The sequence below is a fragment of the Tachyglossus aculeatus genome, chromosome X1 (assembly GCF_015852505.1).
Source record: "Tachyglossus aculeatus isolate mTacAcu1 chromosome X1, mTacAcu1.pri, whole genome shotgun sequence".
NCBI classification, from domain to species: domain Eukaryota; kingdom Metazoa; phylum Chordata; class Mammalia; order Monotremata; family Tachyglossidae; genus Tachyglossus; species Tachyglossus aculeatus.
In genome coordinates this window covers 48435126-48449056 of record NC_052101.1, presented here as the reverse complement: position 1 = coordinate 48449056, position 13931 = coordinate 48435126, and the positions used below count along the sequence as shown (strand labels likewise).

The 13931-nt window shown below is 49.1% G+C and overlaps 1 protein-coding gene across 1 annotated transcript in view; it reads left to right on the top strand.

The window, feature by feature from the left end:
• The first annotated feature begins 6789 nt into the window (after window positions 1-6789).
• VDAC1 (voltage dependent anion channel 1) overlaps window positions 6790-13931 on the top strand; it is a 53467-nt gene continuing 46325 nt past the window's right edge. The window contains 1 exon segment of the mRNA XM_038772097.1: window positions 6790-6854. The gene's annotated coding sequence lies outside the window, so the exon portion shown is untranslated.

The window sequence follows — 13931 nt, the reverse complement described above, 5'->3', positions numbered from 1 at the left end:
TTAAGGTGATAATATTTCAGGCTTCTGAGTCACATGCCCCACTGTCTCCCAAAGTGTTTAGTGTTTGGGGGGCATGAAAATGCCCTACTTTCAGAAATAAAGAGCATAAATATCATGCATTTTAAAATATGACTCGGAGCAAATTCAGTCACATGTCTTTTCCATGAAGTATTGTCTGGTGATCAGTGAGGGAGGGGATGGGAGAGCTTGATTTAGGACTATTGGTCCACTGCCCCAGGTTAAATTTTGGGGCCCTCAGACAAATCAAGCATTCACTGTTGATGGTAATGACATAAATGCAGAACATCAAAAAGAGGGAAGAAACATTTGGTTTTTAGGGGCAGGTGAAGCGGGTGGATGTTTGAGGTCATTGAGGACATTTGAGGATGTTTGAGGTCCCCAAGCCAAAGGGACCCATCTCTGTCCTCCATGCCCAGACCCTGCCCTGGTCAGAGAGTAACAGAGCTCTTGGGCCTCTCTCCCTCTGCTCTGACACTACGGATGTTTGGCAGTTCTGGATAAACTGGTATTTTGCCCCTTCGCCCCACCCCCACCCCCACCCCAGAATGGAGGGTGGAGAGGTTTGCCAAGCAGAACTACAGGCCCTGCTGGGCCTTGTCTGAGCTGAGCCCCAGGCGGTGGGGAAGCCCAGGCTCCAGCTGGGGAGTGGTGGTTTTCAGGAGCCCAGTCACTGGAGCGGCTTCAAACCTCTTCAAGCGGCTACAAACCTCTTCAAACCTCCCCTCCCTACCCTTGGCTGGGGTCACCAAATGCCCACTGGCCCTGGGTCGGGGAGAAACTAGCACCCGGGCCTGGGGATAGGAATGATTTTCCAGCTTCTCCCAAGCCACGGACAGCGGATGCCTTTCCGGCCCTGAATGGGCAGAGTTTTACTGGAGTCTCCAGGAGATTGGAATTGCTGCAGGAAAGCATCGATCAGCTTTACTCAGCTTGTCAGAGGAGATGTTGCGAAGTATTTTCCTGCTTGGGTAGGAAGAAAGGAGGTGCTGCAACTGGGAGGATTTCACCTTGGAACAAAGGACGGTGATACCAAGCATTTTCATTCATTCATTCCATTGAATTTGCTGAGTACTTGCTGTGTGCAAAACACTGTACTAAGTGCTCAATATTCACCACACCCCCTTGCCCAGCCCCCAGCAGCACTTAGGTACATATCCTTAAACTTTGTTGTTGTCGTCAGGGAACGTGTCTGTTTATTGTTGTATTGTACTCTCCTAAGCGCTTAGTACAGTACTCTGTACACAGTAAGTGCTCAATAAATTCATTCAATCGTATTTATTGAGCGCTTACTGTGTGCAGAGCACTGTACTAAGCGCTTGGGAAGTACAAGTTGGCAACATATAGAGACGGTCCCTACCCAGCAGGGGTTCACAGTCTAGAAGGGGGAGACGGACAACAAGACAAAATATACTAACAAAATAAAATAAATAGAATAAATATGTACAAATAAAATAAATAAATAAATAAATAGAGTAATAAATACGTAAAAACATATATACATATATACAGGTGCTGTGGAGAGGGGAAGGAGGTAAGGCGGGGGGAATAAATATGACGGAATGAATAAATGAATGCTACTTCCCCTCCCTGTAATTCATTTTAATGTCTTTTCGGACTAGACTGTAAGCTCCTTGAGTGCAGGGATTGTGTCTACCAACTGTATTGTATCATCCTCACCCAACCATTCAGTCAGAAGGTCATGGATTCTAATCCCAGCTCTGCCACTTGTCTGCAGTGTGATCTTGGGCAAGTCACTTCACTTCTCTGTGCCTCAGTTACTTCATCTGTAAAATGGGGATCACGACTGTGAGCCTCACGTGGGACAGGGACTGTGTCCAAACCAATTTGCTTGTATCTACCCCAGCGCTTTGTACAGTGCCTTGCATATAGTAAGCACTTAACAAATACCATAATTATGATTATTATTCAGTCCACAAAATAAAAGCTGAATTAATATCATTGACTGATTGAAAGGAAGTTGGAAGTGGTGTTCCATCCCTACCCCAATTCCACCTATGGGGGAGGGTGGGGAGAGGGTGGTGGTGGTCTCTTTCCAATCCTCTTTCTCCTCCCTAATCAATCAATCTTATTTATTGAGTGCTGTGTGCATAGCACTGTACTAAATGATCGGAAGAGTATAATACAACAGTCTAAACTATAAGCTTGTTATAGACAAGGGAATGTGCCTACCAACTCTGCAGTACTCTCCCAAGCGCTTAGTACAGTGCACTGCACATGGTAAGCACTCAACAAATACTACTGATTGACTGGGGGTTGGAGGTGGGGCGTCACCAGTTGGAGAAATCTGTCGAGTCACACACGCAAACTATCTGGGACTCATTCTACCCATCAGTTATGATGGTGAGGGTGGGATTTTCCACTGATTATACAGGACAAGCCTCGGTCCAGTCACACAGAGTTTGGGATCAAGAACCTGCACAAAGAGCCTGACTATGGTGTTAGCAGCTTACTCAGAACCACTCCACTCTCTCGGCCCACCCAGTCTTGATCCCACTGGGGCCTGGAGTGCAGTAATTTAATCATGGTATTTGTTAAGTGCATACTGTATGCCAGGCACCATGAGAAGGAATGTAGTCAGGGGTGCAGCACTTGGTTGCAAGGATGCATGCGAAAACTTCTAAGGCTCAGGACGCATTTACAAGAGAAGTGACAGCAGCACAGTGCTGAGGCAGTACCACTGCACCATGATCCAGAAGGCAGGTAATTGGCTAAATCAATCTTTGCAATAAAAGCACAGACATTTTATTAAGAAATCCTTCATGTTGATCCCACACCAAGTTTCAACATGCATATATATGCCAGTAAACCTGATTCAGGCATTCCCATATTCAATGATGATATCTTGCTGGGCATAGCGGTGGGCTGAAATCAGAATGCCTAGGGTGGGCACAGGAACCCCTTCTGTCGTGAGCATTCCCACTTGTCCACTTGTGACTTTGAACAAGTCATTTCACCTCCCTGGGCCTCAGTTTCCTCAGCTGCAAAATGGGGATTCAATATCTGTTTTCCCTCCTACTTAGACTGTGAGCCCCTTGTGGGACAGACACCTGATTAACTTGTATCTACCCCAGTGCTTAGAACAATGCTGACACATGGTAAACACTGCCAATACCATTAAAAACAAAAGAAAAGAAAACAAAAAACCAGTAGCTGTCAGCCTGTCTTGGATTTGCAGATGTGTTTTATTGTGAGAGCAGAGTGTCTAATCTCTCCTATACAGATACATAGGATAGAGGTGGACGATTGATTGTGGAAAACTGCATTTTAGCTATGGTATCTAGTATTGTACTCAAGCGTTTAGTACAGTGCTGTGCACACATTACATTCTCAATAAATATGATTAACTGACTGGTATTTATTAGGAATATGCTGCTTGGCAAACATTATACTGGGCACTGGGGTAGGTATAATCAGGGCCCACAAAGGGCTCCCAATATAAAAAGGAGAGAGAGCAGGGGGAAACTCATCTCTCTTAGTTGAATAAACAGAGGCCTGTTGGCCCAAGGTCAAACAGCGGGCCAGTGGCAGAGCTGGGATTAGGACCCAGGTTTCCTGACTCCCAGTGGCCTGCCCTTTCCAAGAGAGCATAAACATCAGACACCCCATCACCATCATCTCCCGTCCAAAGGGAGCTGACACAGAGTCCTAGGGCAGGGAGCCGGAGTTCCCTGGGGGGCCAAAAGTGTGGGACCCCACCAGGCAGGAGAATTTAAAGTGTAAATTCTGCCCTTCTACTTCTCCTTCCTGCCCCCCCTTCAGCAGTGTTACTTAAGGTCAGCAGGGTTCACCAGGCCTGCTATGGCCCTGCCCAATCTCCTGCTCCTGGAGGGTGAGTGTGAGTAGACTTGGACATCCACCAATGACTTGGGCTGGGGGGTGAGTATCATACTCTGGTCTGGGCCCTGTCTCCAGGTGGGTGGACCTCTGTGGCTTGCAAGAGTTCTTTGTGGCCTTTTTGGAGCTCACTGCAGGACCTGGGTTCTAATCTACTTATTCGTATTGATGCTATTAATGCCTGTTTACTTGTTTTGATGTCTGTTTCTCCCCTTCTAGACTGTAATTCATTGTGGGCAGGCATTGTCTCTCTTCGTTGCTGAATTGTACTTTCCAAGTACTTTGTACAGTGCTCTGCACACAGTAAGCTCTCAATAAATGTGATTGAATGAATGAATGATGCCGACTCTGTCACTTGTCTGCTGTGTGAACTCATTTCACTTCAGTTCTCTCATCTGTAAAATGGGCTTGAGACTGTGAGCCCCATGGGGGACAGGGTGTGTGTCCAACTCAATTACCTTGTATGTACCCCTGCACTTAGAACAGTGTTTGACATATAGTAAGTACTTAACAAATATCATCACTTATTAATATGAATAAATTAAATCCTGTTAGTTCTTGCGGGAGTCCAACTGCAATCTCTCTTGCTGCAATTCCAACCCCTTCCTTGCAACCCCACCCCGATCCTGGCCCCTTAGTGGATATAGCACAGGCCTGGGAGTCAGAAGGGCATGGGTTCATTCATTCATTCATCCATTCAATCATATTTATTAAGTGCTTACTGTGTGCAGAACGCTGTACTAAGTGCTTGGGAAAGTATAATACAACAATAAAGAGTGACAATCCCTGCCTACAATAAGCTCACAGTCTAGAGGGTTCTAATCCCGGCTCTGCCACTCGACTGCCGAGTGACCTTGGGCAAGTCATTTCATTTCTCTGTGCTTCAATTCCCTCATCTGTAAAATGAGGATGGAGACTATGGAGCCCCACGTGGAACAGAGACTGTGTCCAACCTGCTTTGCTTGGATCCACCCCTGTGCTTTGTATACTGCCTGGCACATGGTTAGCATTTATAAATACAATAATTATCACCTCATTGCTGAAACCTATCCAAATTGATTTCCTTGTACCCACCCCAGCACTTAGAACAGTGCCCGGCACATAGTAAGCGCTGAACAAGTACCCGAATGATGACCTCATCTGTAAAAGGGGGATGAAGACTGTGAGTCCCACGAGGGACAACCTGATAACCTCGTATCCACCGGAGTGCTGAGAACAGTGCCCGGTGGGGAGTAAGAGCTTAACAAGTACCTGAATAATGACCTCATATGTAAAAGGGGAATTAAGACTGAGAACCCCACCAGGGGCAACCTGATATACTGGTATCCACCCCGACGCTTCAAACGGGGTTAGCGCATAGTAAGCCCTTAGACAAATAGTGTAATAATAATTAATGATAATGATGGTATTTGTTAAGCACTTACTGTTATTAATGCTGGGGGAGATACAAGGTAATCAGGTTGCCCCACAGGGGGCTCACAGTTTTAATCCCCATTTTACAGATGAGGGAACTGAGGCACAGAGAAGTGAAGTGATTTGCCCAAGGTCACACAGCTGACAAGTGGTGGAGCAGGGAGTAGAACCTATGACCTCTGACTCCCAAGCCCGGGCTCTTGCCACTAAGCCAATGATGATGATGGTAGAGAGGTAACGTGGCTCAGTGGAAAGAGTGAGTCCATTGTTGGGTGGGGACTGCCACTCTATGTTGCCGACACGTACTTCCCAAGTGCTTAGTACAGTGCTCTGCATACAGTAAGTGCTCAATAAATACGATGAATGAATGAATGAATGAAAGAACACAGGCTTTGGAGTCAGAGGTGATGGGTTCAAATTCTGACTCTGCCACTTGTCAGCTGAGTGACTTTGGGCAAGGTACTTTTCTGGGCCTCAGTTCCTTCCTCTATGAAATGGAGATAATAATGATGGTATTTGTGAAGCACTTACTATGTGAGAAGCACTGTTCTAAGTGCTGGGAGTGATAAACGGTGATCAGATTGTCCCATGTGGGGCTCACAGTCTTAATCCCCATTTTACAGATGAGGTAACTGAGGCACAGAGAAGTTAAGTGACTTGCCCAAAGTCACACAGCTGACAACCCGCAGAGTCAGAATAGAACCCACGACCCTAAGCCCGTGCTCTTTCCACTGAGCCACACTGCTCACATTTTTTGTTGTCTGTCTCCCCGTTCTAGACTGTGAGCCCGTTGTTAGGTCGGGACCGTCTCTATATGTTGCCCACTTGTACTTCCCAAGCGCTTAGTACAGTGCTCTGCACACAGTAAGCGCTCAATAAATACGATTGAATGAGTGAATGAATGAAGACTGTGAGCCGCCCGAGGGACAACCTGATGACCTTGTATCTACCCCAGCGCTTAGAACAGTGCTTGGCACATAGGAAGCGCTTAATAAATGCCATCGTTATTATTATTATTATTACCCCAGCGCTTAGAACAGTGCTTGGCACATAGGAAGGGCTTAATAAATGCCATCGTTTATTATTAGTATTTGTTAAGCGCTGGGACAACTTGATGACCTTGTATCTACCCCAGCGCTTAGAACAGTGCTTGGCACATAGGAAGCGCTTAATAAATGCCATCGTTATTATTATTATTACTCCAGCGCTTAGAACAGTGCTTGGCACATAGGAAGCGCTTAATAAATGCCATCGTTTATTATTATTATTTGTTAAGCGCTGGGACAACATGATGACCTCGTATCTACCCCAGCGCTTAGAACAGTGCTTGGCACATAGGAAGGGCTTAATAAATGCCATCGTTTATTATTATTATTTGTTAAGCGCTGGGATGGTGGTGATGATGATGATTCTGCAGGCCGGGGCGGGAAACGGGAGGGAGGGGCGGAGACCCGTCCCGGCCCCCGGAGGGGAGGGTCCTGTCGGCCGGGCCTGCGCCGCACCGCCCCCCGCCCCGTCCCGCCCCTTTGCCGCTGTCACTCAGCCGCCGCAGAGCCGACAACGCGGTAAGCGCCTTTTAGCGGGGTGGGGGTGGTGATAGGGGCGTGGGGGGGGGATCCGGTGTCCCGGGGCCGCCTCCCCCCCAGACCCTCCCCCGGTCCCCCGGCCGGGGAGCCCGCAGCCAGCGGGGGCAGGGGCAGGGGCAGGAGCGGGGCCGGCCCTGGGGAGGGGGCGATGCCCTGGTGCTCGGGGCTGCGGGGGCGGGCGGCTGCCGGGGGACCCAGGAGTCCGGGGTCCGGGCGGCTCCAAAGCCCCATCCGGCCCACGCGGCGCGGGCCCAGGCCTCCGGGGGCAGGGCGCGGGGACAGGGGCCGGGCCCGGGCCCGCTCCCGCTCCGCCCCAACCCGCCGGTCCACGGTGACCTTGGCGGAGGGCGCGGCCGGACAGGCCTCGGGGCGGCCCCTGCTGCCCCATCTAAGGAGCCGCGCCCCGACCATGGCGGCGAACCCGGCCCCTGCCCTCCAGATGCCCCCCGCCTGCCCGGGGCCTGGCTTGGCGATGGAGTCCCGGTCCTCTCAGCCTACCATACGCGCCCAGATTGGGCCCGGGGGCCCGCCCCTCGCCCCCCTTATCCCCGAAATTCCCCGCCCCCAAATCAGAGCCGGAGCAGCAGCCCAGACCCCTTCTCTAGGGACTCGGCCCAACCGCCAGAGCGAGCCGATGCTTGCTGTGCCCGCAGAGCCCTGGGTCCGCTGACCCGTGTGCCCGCAGAGCCCTGTTCCCTCTGACCCGTGTGCCCGCAGAGCCCTGTTCCCGCTGACCCGTGTGCCCGCAGAGCCCTGTTCCCGCTGACCCGTGTGCCCGCAGAGCCCTTTTCCCACTGACCCGTGTGCTCGCAGAGCCCTGTTCCCGCTGACCTGTGTGCCCGCAGAGCCCCGTGCCCAACGAGTCCTGTACCCTGACCTGGGGCATTAACACCGAAGAGCACCGGCCTGGAAAGAGGAGGGGACCCGTGTGCCATACTCCTCACCTCTGAAGTTTTGTGATTTCCACCCTGCCACTGATAGGTTTAGCGAGTGAGAGGAGATAGAGGGCTCCCCAGGGAGCCACGGCCATCTCCCCAGGTCAGTCAACCCATCAATCGTACTTACAATAACTAGGGTATCTGTTAAACGCTTCTTATGGGCCAAGCACATTTCTAGGCGCTGGGGTAGATACAAGATAATCAAGTTGTCCCAAGTGGGGCTCACAGCCTTAATACCCATTTTACAGAGGAGGTAACTGAGGCACAGTGAAGTGGCTTACCCAAGGTCACCCAGCAGACAAGTGGTAGAGCGGGATTAAACCCATGTCCTCTGACCCCCAAGACTGTGCTCTTCCCACCAAGCCACGCTGCTTCTACCATAGGAAGCGCTCTGGAGAGAACACTTGGCATAGACAAGAGTTTACAATGCAGCGGGAGAGGCAGACACTAAAATAAATTTCAGGTAGGGGGAAACAACTGAGTTTTAAAGGGACGTACTTAAATGCTAAGAGGAAGGAAGGAGAGGGGATGGGCAGCCACGTGTTTAGATGACACGGAAGTCACAGGAGGGAAGCAGCATGGTCCAGTGGTTAGAACAAGGGTCCGGGAGTCGGGAGGACCTGGGTTCTAATCCTGGCTCTGTCCCTTGTCGGGAACTTAGGCCACTCGCTTCATTTCTCTGTGACTCAGTTACCTCATCTTTAAAGTGGGGATTGAGACTCGGGGCCCCTTGTGGGACGTGGACTGTGTCCAACCTGATTAGCTTGTATCTACCCCGGCGCGTAGTACAGTGCCTGGCCCGTAATAATTACAGTGCCTGGCCCGTAATAATTGCTTAACAAATACCATTAAAAAAATGAAAGTGCTGGAGTGGTAGTGGGGGGCAATGGGGTGGAGAGATCAGGGTCATCAGAGAGACTTTCTGGAGGTGGTGTAGTTTCAGAAGGGTGTGGAAGATAGGAAGGGCTGCAGTCCTCTGTGAAGGGAGCGTGGGAGAGCTGCAGGCACGGGGAAGGCTGAGCAAGAGGTTGGAGATGAGAATGTGGCCCAGGGAGTATACTGACTTGAGAGGAGTTAAGTGTGCAGGCTGGCTTGTGTTAGGAGGGAAGTGAGGATCAGTAGGAGGCAGAGAGCTGACTGAATTTCTGAAAGCCAGTGGTTAAGAGTTTCTGCTTCATGCAGCAAGGAAAGGGGCAGCCAGTGGAGGGTTTTGAATGTGGGGATGTACACAAAATGATGTTTTGGGAAAACAATCATGGCAACAGAGCAACAGCAGCAGGAAGCAGCATGGTCTAGTGGATAGAGCAGGGGCCTGGGAGGACCTGGGTTCTAATTCTGGCTCTGCCACTTGTCTGCTGTGTGACCCTGGGCAAGTCACTTCACTTCTCCGGGCCTCAGTTACCTCATCTGGAAAATGGAGATTAAGACGGTGAGCTCCATCGGGGACATGGACCGTGTCCAACCTGATTAGCTTGTATCTGCCCCAGTGCTTAGTACATTCCTTGGAGATTAAGACTCTGAGCCCCATGGGGTCATGGACTGTGTCCAACCTGATTAGCTTGTATCTACCCCAGTGCTTAGAACATTCCCTGGCACAGAGTAAGCGCTTAACAAATACCATTAAAAAAAACCGATGGGGTGATAGCTGGATGGTGCAGTGAGGTGGAGAAGGAGTCCACACTTTGACTTTCTTGGTCTGGAATGTGAGGGGCAGGGTCATCATCATCATCAATCGTATTTATTGAGCGCTTACTGTGTGCAGAGCACTGTACTAAGCGCTTGGGAAGTACAAATTGGCAACATATAGAGACAGTCCCTACCCAACAGTGGGCTCACAGTCTAAAAGGGGGAGACAGAGAACAAAACCAAACCTTCTGGCCAGTCTAAAGTTGCTCTGAAAAAGTCATTCGTTCATTCATTCAATCGTATATGGGAGTGCTTACTGTGTAGAGAGCACAGTACTAAGTGCTTGGAAAGTACAATAAAGAGAGACAGTCCCTGCCCTCTACGGGCTTACAGTCTAGAAGGGGGGAGACAGACATCAAAACAAGTAAACAGCCATTAATATAAATAATTCAAATCCAAAACTTACCACATCTTTGCTACCCTTTCAGTCAAATTAAAAGGGCCTCTGAAACTGGTCCTTATCCTTATTTCTTCTGGTGTGCTGAAAGCCAGCCGTTGGAGTCCCCCTCTTCCCTCTCCCACCCACCTCAACCTCCATCCTGGGCTCCTGTGAAATCGGGCTGCTAAGGTAGTTTCTTCTTGGCCTGGAAGTTGGTCTCATGGACACTGAGAAGGAGAAGGAAAGAGAAGGTGGGAGAGGAGGTACCGGTGTATTTCTGCTTTGCTCCTGGGCTAGTCGTTACGCGTGTGCTCTTATTTCACTGTTCCTTAGTTGCTCACAAGCCTGCAGATAGCAGGGGCCAGCAGCTGGCTCCATAAATTGGAGCTCTAGGACGCCGCCTGCCCTGTGTAAATTCTGCTCCAAAAAAATTGTCCACTGGAAAATCCACTCCAGAAACACGTTTGCCCTGAGGAAACTAACACAAATTTTAACTTATCATAGGTCATGAAGCTAGTTGGGCAAGTTAATCATTAGAATTCCTGCACGGTCACTGGAATCGCTGTTTGGGCAGATGCAAAATTTTTAGCCTTGAAGTGTCGTGCCTAATTCTTGACCTTCAAGGAAGTGCAAATTTCAGCCAATGAGCAATTCCAGGGGGTGGCTGAGATATTGAAGTCTTTCATTCCTACTAGTCAGGATTTTTTTTTGTATGGTATTTGTTAAGTGCTTACTATGTACCAGGCTCTGTACTCATCACTGGAGTAGATGCAAGCTAATCAGGTTGGACACAATCCATGTCTCACGTGGGGCTCACGGTCCTAATCCCCATTTTACAGATGAGGTAACTGAGGCCCAGAGAAGTGAAGTGACACTTCCCCCAAGGTCACACAAAAGACAAGTGATGGAGCTGGAATTAGAATACGGGTCCCCTGGACTCCTCTTTTATGACAGCGTTAACTCCTGCAGCTCCAGAGGTCTCTGTGTTCAGGTGCTTGGGATGAGGGTCACTACTGGTGGGAACTGAAACTCCAGTCAGCTCTTCAGCAAGCTGTGGCCGTGCCAGACTGGTGAACCACAATGGGAGAGGCCAAGTGTATAACTATTGGGTGTTTAGTCATCCACCCGCCCACACTTACAGAGCCATTTTTGTTCCCGCTAATTCAAGACTTGCACTAGACTTGACCTGCCCTGCGGGTATCTGCCAGAGTTGGGGGGCAGGCCCGAAATTAGCGTTCGTGTTCAGGTCGGTTATATTTGAGGTCGGCTGGCCCTGCCTTCAATGAGAAAAATAATCCAACAGCCGCCCCCACTCCCACTGCTGCCCAGCAGCCAGAGGATTTTCCGTGCATCAGCTACGTGCTGCTGCCCTGGTCCGCACCGCTCTCCCACGGCAGGGAAGACTGGCCAGCTGTTAAGCTCCCTTCTGCCAACACTGGGCAGTGCCCTCTCCTCTTCTTTACCCCCTGCCCCCAACCCTCAGTTCACTTGGCCCAACTCCACAGTCCATGCAGCTATCAGCAGTAGCTCTGGGGGGGTCACACCAGATAAGGAATCCCTTCTTTCGGTGGGTGGGTGATGGCGGTCTACTCCTAACTCAGCCATAAATTCAGTGTACTTTTTCATCATTCCACCTTTGTGACTTTAGCTTTGTTATTATTATTATTACTACTAATACTAATAGACTGGGAGCCCATTGTTGGGTAGGGATTGTCTCTATCTGTTGCCTAATTGTACTTTCCAAGCACTTAGTACAGTGCTCTGCACTCAGTAAGTGCTCAATAAATATGGTTGAATGAATAATAATTGTTAGTATTATTATTCAGACTCTAAGTCCATTGTGGACAGGGAATGTGCCTACCAACTCTTGTATTTTCCCAAGTGCTTAGAACAGTGCTCTGCACACATTAAGCTTTGCACACAGTAAGTGCTCAATAAATACAATTATTATTGTATTAGTAATATTAATAATAATTAAGCACTCAAAACGTATTATTGATGATGATTGATGATTCAGCCCCAGCCTCAGCAATTATGTATGTATCCATAATTTGTTTATTTATAATAATGTCTTTTTCCCCCATTAAACTGTAAGGTCCTTGTGGATAGGGAACATATCTGCCAATTCTGTTATATTGTACTCTCGCTAGTACTTCAGACAATGGTAGGCACAGTAAGTGTATTTTAAGTGATTGATTCCTTGATTGACTGAATAATAATTGCGGTGTTTGTTAAATGCTTACTATGTACCCAGATCCTATACTAAGCGAAAAGTATTGCAGCCTAGTGGATAGAGCATGAGCCTGGGAGTCAGAAGGACCTGGGTACTAATCTCAGCTCTGCCATCTGTCTGCTGTGTGACCTTGGGCAAGTCATGTAACTTCTCTGGGCCTCAGTTACCTCATCTGCAAAGTAGGGATGACGGCTGTGAGCTCTGTGTGGGACATAGACTGTCTAACCTGATTACCTTGTATCTACCCCGGTGCTGAATACAGGGCCTGGCATATAGTAAGCGCTTAACAAATACCATTAAAAAAAATGCTTCTGACTCCCAGGCCTGTTGCTCTTTCCACTGGGCCACGCTGGTTTGTTGAAAAACTCCCTGAGTATGGACAGTTGGCCCAGCCTGTACATGGTGATTATTCTAAAAATGTTAATCAGTGCTGAGAAAATGAGTCCGTGGGCCTTGTGCTGACGTCAGTGTGTGGGCACAGAGTTAGACTCAAGGTCTTTTGTCTTCTGTGTCTTCTGTGGCGGCAGATTAATTTGCCTTTTTATCTAGGTGGAGAGGTCACTCTGATTTAGACAAATCCTCTAGTTCAGGGCCTCGGGCCTCTGCGGCCCTGTTTCGGGGGTTCCTTTCCTGTGAGGCTGCCCAGGGTGATCAGAGAGAGATCCTGCCACAGAAGACCACATGAGCTGCATGGGCCGGGCGTGGGAGGTGGCGTAGGCCCCATTTCCTTTTCTGCAAGCTGCCTGATGGACCAATCACTGAGCTCACGGCTCTGAGGCTCTCCTTCAGGGAAATGGCTTCTAGGAAGTTGTAAAACTAACTCCATATGGGGGAATAGTTCATGGGAACCACAAGTGACTCAGTTACTATTTTCTGGAGACTCAGACAGGGCAGACTGAGAACAACTGATGGATTCAAGATAATCGGGTTGGACACATTTCCTTGTTACAAGTGTGGCTCACGGTCTGAGTAGGATGTAATTTCCATTTTGCAGGTGAGGAAGCAGGCACAGAGAAGTTGAGTTGCCCATAGTCACACAGAGGACAAGTGGCCGAGCTGGGATTGGAACCCAGGTCCTGTGAATCCCAGGCATGTGCTATTTCCACTAGACCACATTGCTTACTACGTCCATAGTGTTGTGCTAAGTAATTGCGAGGATACAGTAGTATAGTTGGTAGACACATTCCTTCCACAAAAGGAGCTTACAGACTAGAGAGGGAGACGGACATTAAAAAAAGTACAGATATGTACTTAAGTGCTGAGGGTGGGGTGAGTAACATGTGTCTGAAGGGGTACAAATCCAAGTGCTGCAGGTGCTGCAGGGGGAGAGTGAGTAGGGGAAATGAGGGATTAGTCAGGGAAGGCTTCCTGGAGGAGACGCAGTTTTTTAGGAGGACTCTGAAGGTGGGGGGAGTGATGGCCTGTCGTCATCATCATCATCAATCGTATTTATTGAGCGCTTACTATGTGCAGAGCACTGTACTAAGCGCTTGGGAAGTACAAATTGGCAACATATAGAGACAGTCCCTACCCAACAGTGGGCTTACAGTCTAAAAGGGGGAGACAGAGAACAAAACCAAACATACTAACAAAATAAAATAAATAGAATAGATATGTACAAGTAAGATAAATAAATAAATAGAGTAATAAATATGTACAAACATATATACATATATACAGGTGCTGTGGGGAAGGGAAGGAGGTAAGATGGGGGGATGGAGAGGGGGACGAGGGGGAGAGGAAGGAAGGGGCTCAGTCTGGGAAGGCCTCCTGGAGGAGGTGAGCTCTCAGTAGGGCCTTGAAGGGAGGAAGAGACCTAG